Source organism: Neomonachus schauinslandi, chromosome 8, assembly GCF_002201575.2.
Source record: "Neomonachus schauinslandi chromosome 8, ASM220157v2, whole genome shotgun sequence".
Taxonomy (NCBI): Eukaryota; Metazoa; Chordata; class Mammalia; order Carnivora; family Phocidae; genus Neomonachus; species Neomonachus schauinslandi.
The window spans coordinates 48948539-48957339 of NC_058410.1; the positions used below are offsets into that span (position 1 = coordinate 48948539).

Consider the following 8801-nt stretch of genomic DNA (forward strand, 5'->3'; position numbering starts at 1 on the left):
ATTTTCTGATATTAGTTATAATTATTTCCTAGTATTTGATTAGTATTTTGTCCTTTGTTTATTTAATTTGTGGGAACTATATGCATTAAGGGCATAGGGAAAAAAACTTTTTTTTTTTAAAGATTTTATTTATTTATTTGACAGAGAGATAGAGAGACAGCACAAGTAGGCAGAGTGGCAGGCAGAGGGAGAGGGAGAAGCAGGCTCTCTGCTGAGCAGGGAGCCGGACGTGGGGCTCGATCCCAAGACCCCAGGATCATGACCTGAGTCGAAGGCAGCTGCTTAACCGACTGAGACACCCAGGCGCCCCGGGAAAAAAACTCTTAATACATAAATTTTGAGGTTTAGTTTAGAATTGCAAGCTTTTTTATTTAGGATAAACTTGAAACTAATTAAATTATTTCTCCTTCAAATTCCAAAATATCAAGAGCTATAATACTAACGGGAAGAAATGATGAAAATAGTCTTTTCTTCTTTTTCTGGGGATGTGCTCATGTTTTGGAATTCATTGTATTTTTTTACCTATAGATCTTGGGCACAGAATTTCTACTATTTAGCTATTTGCTAATAAAATTAGTTGTCAAAGTCTGGAGCAGGCATTTTTTTTAATTTTCCCCCCCCAAAAAAGAAATGACTCATAGTTCTGTACTTACCTTTGTAAAATGTACTCCGGAATTCAATCAAATTCTACACACACAAAAAAAATCTAAAAATTAAATGTCTACACTAGGTCAGTTGCTTAGGAACAGTTGTAGAATTACCATGATTGAATCTGTCAGGTCTAAACAGGAGGAGAACCCAGACCAAGTAGTTTAATAGAGGACATTAATATGGACCACTAGCGTTACAAAGGAAGAGGAAGATCTACAAGACGATCAGAGAATGGAGAGGACACCCAGTGTTTCACATCAACACCCAGAGATTAGTGTCAGTCAAAATTTAGTCTAGAGTTGTCGAGACAAAGGAGACAATGATGCTGCAAAAGCTCGAGACTACAGAACATGCAGACAGAAGCTGGAATCACAGAGGAACAACAACTCACGGAAGCAAGGCCCATTTGGGAACTGGGATCACGGCAAGGATTAGCTCAACAGAAATTGTGGCCACAGAGAGAAGGTCTGCTAGAAAGAGATGGAATTATGGAGACTCAGTCTATACCAAAAATGCAGCTCAAAGCCAGGAAAGAAGACAAGGAAGTAACCTGGCTTCTCTCCCGTTGTGCTCCATTTTTTTTAAATTTTGTCTCCCATTAGCGGTATCTATCCAGAAAACAATTGGCAAAGGGGGTGTGGAAAATCACGTTTGTGAGAATCAGGACCCTGAGACACTGAACAGAAGAGAAACAAATTAATCTTTTCTCAAGAGTGAACTAGTTATGATTTGGGGAAATTTGGCAGAAAATTTACAAGTAAGGACTAGGAAAAAAGTAAGAAATGCAGGGTTGGAAAGTTTTATAGTGACTATCAGTAACATTATAACAGACCAAATTATTTACATGATTAGTGTTTATATCAAGTTTTATGGCAAAGAACAAAAGTCTCATAAATGTTTTAAAAATATCTATGAGCTCTTGAATCAGTAGGAAATCTTACTTTATGAAATTCTTGGCAAATTTCTTACAACACTTATTGATGTAGATGATGTGCCATGCATAGGGCTCTCCATGCACTTTCTTATTTAATCCTCACAAAAGCTCTATGAAGTAGATACTATTGTTGTCATTTTGCAGATGAAGGGAGGACTAGTTGTCTGAGGTCACAGTGGTAGTAAGTGGGAGAATTCCTATTCAAAGCCCTGTTTGCTGATCTCTACACTCTGTCTTGGTCACCATGTAATTCTGCCCCAGTCAGTGCTGGTCTGATGAGGCTTCATTATGTGTTATTCATAATCACCTTTCTGAGCAGATGGCTCTCTCCCACTTCCACAAAGCTGGCTCACAATAATGATGGTTAAAATTAAATAGGTGTTTTATATCCAACCCACACACAGAAGATGAAATCATCCCTGCTTATGTGACCAATGATCTTCTAAAGGCTATATGTACATTTTTATCTCTTTAATCATCTGTAACTACTCTGTTATTCTGTAGGATGGCTAAGGGGATAGGTAGACTGAAGCAGAGAAGGAAGGCATTCCTCTACAGGAGGAATCATCTCTTGACCCAAGGCAGCTTCCAAACTTCCTTAGCCTCCAGAACCTTGCCAGGTTTGCCTTGCCAGTCCAAAAGTGGACAAGCATTTGGTGGTCAACGTTGACACACATCGCTACCTTTCCCTGGTCAAAGGAGGCTTATCTGACGACCATGTCCACATCCTGCCCATCGGACATGACCAGTCAGTGATCGAGCTTTCAGCAAGATGGTGGAAGAGGTGAAGAAATATAAGACTACACTGAGACAGCTCTGCAAGAGTCAAGGAAGTGGAGTGTTCTATTTTAGAGACATTATAAGAGCTACCATTTTTGTGCCACTCAGCCACTGCTCTGCTAATGACATTAAAGATGCCTACGTTACCCAGGCACAGGAAGAACAGATGGAGCTAGCTGTTGGAAATCCAGAGCTCTCTGACATCAAGCCCATTGCACAGCCAGGAGGAATGTATTTTTATGTTGAAATTGACAGAGGAAAGAAGCTTTCCTACAAAATTAAAAAAAAAAAAAATTTCCCTTGCAGTTAAAAAGCGAGGTCCTGGCCCGTGAAGCCATTCTTCATATTCCTGACCGGTCTGACTAGAGGCAGTGCCAGATGAGCAAGGAAGAGACCACCCTGGCTCACAGCTTCTGGAGAAACCTTCAGCCCTTTGACTTCATTCTGGATGACTGAGCAAAGGGAAAGGTGCTTTATGAACTTCACAGGAAGTAGTAGCAACCTGTTTGTAAAGAAACCAATCTCTAGGGCCTCCCGCGGAAACCACCTGCAGCAAAGAGGCCTGATATTGAACGTTCTCTGGAAAAAAATCACATTGTAGGATGAACATCTTATGTTAAAAGCATGTCTGTCATCCAGCTCCAAGTACAGACTGTGTTTACCAACATTTTCAAAAAAGTATCTAAATTCTTAAATTAAATCCAAATGCTTTTCTGTGAAAAAAAAAAATGAATCATGAGTAGGGGCAAAACAAATTCTGCTATTTTTGCTTTAGACCAAATTAGATAAGTATCTGGTGGGTTGATTACTTATTTATTTATTATTTATTATTAATTACTGATGCACTGTGTGTGTGTGTTTGTGTGTGTGTTACAGGGAAGGGTGCAGCATGCTATTACCGAATTCTTTCTCAAAACTGCATAAGCCAATGGCATTTTAGAACCTTATTTTTAACGTGTATCAGTACTCAGAATAATAATATATGTTAGTATATGGGCTATAATAATATTAGTATATATGCTATATACTAATCAAATTTAATCCTTATATATTCCTTTATAATGCTAGCCAGGTTATGCTGAACATGTTTCTTGAAGAAATATACCTCAAAAAAAAAAAAAGTAAAGAGAGGAGCATCCTTTCGGCATCATGAAAATATATTTTCTATTGGTAGGGCCAGCATGGCATTGGGTAAAGGGCACTTGTCAGGGATTCAGGTGTCCCACCTCCGCTCCTCCTTTACTCTGTAACCTTGGACATGTTACTTAGCCTCCGTTGTTCACAGTCATTTCTCCATAGAGAGAGGCAACTACTTCCTGCTTTTCTGCCTCAAACACATGTGAGATAGGAAAATGTAAAATGAGATGACTGCTGTTATTATACTTTGCAAACTAAAATGATATACAAATTCAAGTTATAAAAATTCCCCTGAGTTTTTCCATGCTGCCCTAGATACACACTCATGTACTAAAAATGCTTTCCTACACAAACAGAAACGCACACACACACAGGCTTGAGAAACAAGTGCCGCGCCATGTATATGATGCACACTTATATGTTAGAATGTATGAGTCACGAGCACTGTTGGAAGGGCAGGGAAAACAAGACCCATAAGTTGGATAGACTGCAGCAATTACCTTGGCTTCTATCTTACTGGTCATCTCTCTTACCATGTTGTTAAACAAATAGCAGAGGAAGGAGAATGGTGTGCCATTCGCTCACTGCTAGGAAAGGCATATCTGGCAGAAAATGAAATTAAATTATCAAACTACATTGTGGGCCCCTAAAGATTTCTCTTATTGATATGAAGGGGAAAAACTCACCATTTCATTTCAACTTAGAAGAATATGGGACAGTACTTCCTCACATAAATCACAAAAAGAACTTTACCACGATTGACTTCTAGAAAAATAAAAAGAAATGTGAAAATTATCATAAAGAACAGAACTGAGTTCGCTATTATTTTAAATAATAGTTCTCTATACAAGATAATTCTACTACTGAAAATGAAAGAAATATGATATTTTTGACTTGGAGGATTAAAATCCAGCTAATTTACTTTCCTTTTTATCGAAAACAAAAGCTTAAAATGTCATGCCCTGTGGTTGAATTATTGGACTATCTTTGCTGTAGCTATTGACAAACAACTTTATCATTACTAATTTTGCTTGGTTTTTTTTCATTGTAATTAAACTTACTTTTTATAAATTTTGATTCCAATATGGTAACATATATTGTTATATTAGTTTCAGGTGCACAATATAGTGATTCAACAATTCTATACATTACTCAGTGCTCATCATGGTAAGTGTGCTCTTAATCCCCATCACCTAGTTCACCCATCTCCCCAGCCACCTCCCCCCGGTAATCATCAGTTTGTTCTCTATAGTTAAGAGTTTAGTTTTTTGTCCCTTTTTTCCTTTGTTTTCTTGTTTTGTTTCTTAAATTCCACATATGAGTGAAATCTTAAGATCTTTGTCTCTCTCTGACTGACTTATTTCACTTGGCATAATGCTCTCTAGCTCCATCCATGTCATTGCAAGTGACAAGATTTCATTCTGTTTTATGGCTGAGTAATATTCCATTGTATATACATACCACCTCTTCTTTATCCATCTATCTATCAATGGACACTTGGGCTGCTTCCATAATTTGGCTGTTGTAAATAATGCTGCAGTAAACATAGAGGTGCATATATCTTTTTGAATTAATGTTTCATATTCTTTTGGTAAGTATCCAGTAGTGGAATTATTGGGTCATACGGTGATTCTATTTTTAACTTGTTGAGGAACCTCCATACTGTCTTCCACAGTGGCTGCACCAGTTTGCATTCCCACAAACAGCACACAAGAGTTCCTTTTTCTCTACATCCTCGCCAACACTTGCTGTTTCTTGTGTCTTTGATTTTAGCCATTCTGACAGGTTTGAGGTAATATCTCATTGTGGTTTTGATTTGCATTTCCTTGATGATTAGTGATTTTGAGCTTCTTTACATGTGTCTGTTGGCCATCTGGATGTCTTCTTTGGATAAGTTTGCTTGTTTTCTACTTTTCTTTTTATACATGCCAGAGATCAGTCTTTCTGATTGTCTTTATTTTAGGAACTACTTTAAGGAAAATTTCCATCGACTCATTTCTGTGTTGGTCTTAATTTTCTTCCTGATTTCCTAAAGGATGTTAGTTATTCTTTTTCCTAAATTCTGAAATAAAATATGTCACACACTAAGTAAAGGGCATCGTATCAGAAAAATACTGTATGTGAATAGACAACAACACCTTAGACTTCAGAACATCTTTGGTGCATAAAGGAGAAACATAGTTAAATAGATTTGGCTACATGAAAATGATAGCTATTGATTTGGAAGTGCTGGTTATCCTATTTTATTCTGGTATATGTCTTAAAGTGACAGAGGTTTGCTTTTCTTGTGTAATCAACCTATATTTATATTATGAATAAACACTGACAAACTTTTGTGCAGAATAACGTGACTTATTTGGTACTGATACCAGGTTTCTAGATGGTAGAGCTGAATGGGTCTAAGGGCTGACAGTAGGCCTTGGAGAAGGATAAAACCATCTTTTATTTTCAGAGGACCAGAATGTCTGGGATGAAGCACAGGTGAGCCATTGTTTGTTCTAAATACACCACTGTCCTCTATTTAATTAGTAGAGGAAAAAATGTTCACTGATAACTTAATAATTTGTCAATTTTTATTTTAGATATTATTGTGAGTTTTCATCCTTTTCTATATTTTCATAGACATATGTGTCACCAGAATGATGATTAAAGTATAGATTCAAACCCAAGTAGAGAATAAAGAGTAGAATATCCTTAAAGAATGCAAAATTCTAGTTATTGAGATATGGAAGGAATCATTTAACTTTAGACTCGAGTGCCCCTGTCTAGCCCCGGCAGGGTCGTGGTTGTGGCCGAGGCGGGAGCGGCCCAGAAGGAGGTTGGCGGAGTCCTGCCGTTTGAGGAACTGCTGCTCCTCAGAGCCAAGTCCCTCCTCGAGGTCCATGTTTGGGCACCACGGGCTCCAGGGTGCGATCAGATGAATGACACCATAGCAGAGTTAGCCGAAGAACGCCCTCAAGTTTCGTTTGTGAAGTTGGAAGCTGAAACTAGTCCTTAATGTAGAGGCTGCTTGCAGGAAACAGGCCTGAGTGATGGAAGAGAGAAAGGGCCCACAGCGACCCCCTGGCTGAACTCAGGCCTATCAGGGGACCCGCCTCAAGATATCCATAGGCCCTAGCTGACCAATGGGCTACTTCCAACCAGGCACAGTCACCAAAAAAGGGAGAATTCCTATGTCCCATACCTCCTCACCTTCCCACTTTAACTACAGCCCCCACCCACAGCCTCCTGGCACACGACCTCTCCTCTGCGGTCCTGCCCGCGGCTCCCTTGCAGTATAGTCAACAAATTTCTCTCTCCGTTTTTTCCGCCTCGGGTGAATCCTTTCACGCTCAGACCACCAGCCCCCACTCTATCATCACCGCACATTTGGGGTCCCCATCTTATCAAGACAGACACCACATTTAGACACCACACTTAAGTATCTGAAAAATATGATTTTAGTTCTATTCCCCATCCTCCTGTTTTTCAAGATTTCTCAGAAAAATGACCTATTAGATGGTGCACATGCCCAAGTTGACCAAAAAAGTTCAGCGACATGGATCTAGCAGCTCCTTCCCACCCAGTGGTAACAAGCATCCTAAAGAAGATCCCGACCTTCGCCTGAAGAAATGAACTCCTGCCGCCCCTTGCATGTTGTTGATGAAAGGAACTCCTCAAGAACCTCACTGCGGTTTCAGCAAGCAGATGGTGGAAATTTTTAACAAACGTAATATTCAGTTAAGCAGTTTTGATATCTTCTCAAGTTTCAGAGCCTCAAAACCTATTCCAATCGGCCCACCTCTCCCCAGCTCTATGTTTCTGGAGAGCTCATAGGAGGACTTGATTGAATTAAGGAGCTGGAAGTATCGGACAAACTAGATACAATTTGCCCCAAAGCTCCCAAATTAGAGGGATCAAAATACTGACAAATAAAGCTTCTGTCATGCTCCTATGGAGGGAAACTAACAGGAAGCAAACTGTGGATTCAGCAGACAAATTCTGGAAATAGGAAATAGTACTGGTGTTGAATATGAGACACTTGATGTATTGGAGGCTGAAGAAGTTCAGCAGGGGTTAAAAGCTTACTCCAATTGGCCCACGTACTCTCAGCTGTCTCTAACAGGGGAGCTTGTTGGAGGTCTGGATATTGCTAAGGAACTGGAAGACAATGGCGAGTTGCCACCAATACTGAAAGGAGAGAATTAGTGAATGTTACGCTTGGTGCCCCACTGTTGCAGGAAATACTTCATCCCAGTGGGATCTCCTGACAGTTCTCAGAGGAGGGAGAGGGGCAGAGACTGCTTCCTACCCAGTTATGCTCAGTGTATTTCACAAGTTTGTGCTAAATACATGTATGTTTCATTTTTTTCACCGCACACAGAATGCAATTAATATCTTCAAATCTAATTAAAACTACTTTGTGTAAAATAATAATAATAATATTTTAAAATAAAATAGGAAATTAAAGTCTGTGTATCCGTTTTCTACTGTGGCATTTCAAAGGAATTGAAACTGAGGCTTAAGACAACATTTACTTGTTCATATTCTGTAATTTGGGCTGCCCTCCATTAGATCTTTTTCCTGCTCATTTCTCCTAGAGTCACTCATGCAGCTGCTGGCACTGAGATCTCTTCTGGGAATGGGTGGTCCAAAATGGCTTTACTCATGTGTCTAGTGGTTATCCAGGACAGCCACCGTAATTTTCCTATTCAGCAAGATATTCAAAAATTCCTATAGGGTAAAAGCAGGTATCTTAAAGCCTCTTGGGCCCAGGCATACAAATCACACAAAGACATTTCTACCATTCTACTGGTAAAATCAAGACACAGGCCCACCCAGATCCAAGAGGTGGGAAGACAGATTCCACCTCTTGATGAGGGCTGAGAAATTCACATTGCAAAGGGGCATGAATACCGGGAGGTATGACTCACTGGAGACTCTTATTGTAATAACCCATCAGTCTAGACATAAAACTATTCTTCCAGAATAATGATTATAACAACTGCTAATATGTACTAAAAGATTGACGAGTATTTAACAACTATTACACATAACATATATTAATTTTCAAACAACTCTGAGATAGGTACAATTATTTTCACAATTTTACAAATGAGAAAACAAGATCACATGGACATAAATGTATTAAAATTGTTTCAATAATTAAATATTAGGAATATGATCTCAATTCAGAAGTAGACAGACATAATTAGGACAAAAGAGAGAGGCAAGAGTTAGGCTCAACTATATGTGGGAATTCAATCTAATATAAAAGGCAGTCATTTCAAATTACTAAGATAAAGTGTACTGTGCAACA

General features: G+C 39.0%; 2 pseudogenes; both read left to right on the forward strand.

Moving 5' to 3' along the window:
- The first annotated feature begins 1001 nt into the window (after positions 1-1001).
- Positions 1002-2821, forward strand: LOC110583293 (annotated as a pseudogene).
- Positions 2822-2989: 168 nt separating this feature from the next.
- On the forward strand, positions 2990-7690 carry LOC110583296 (annotated as a pseudogene).
- The last annotated feature ends 1111 nt before the right edge of the window (positions 7691-8801 follow it).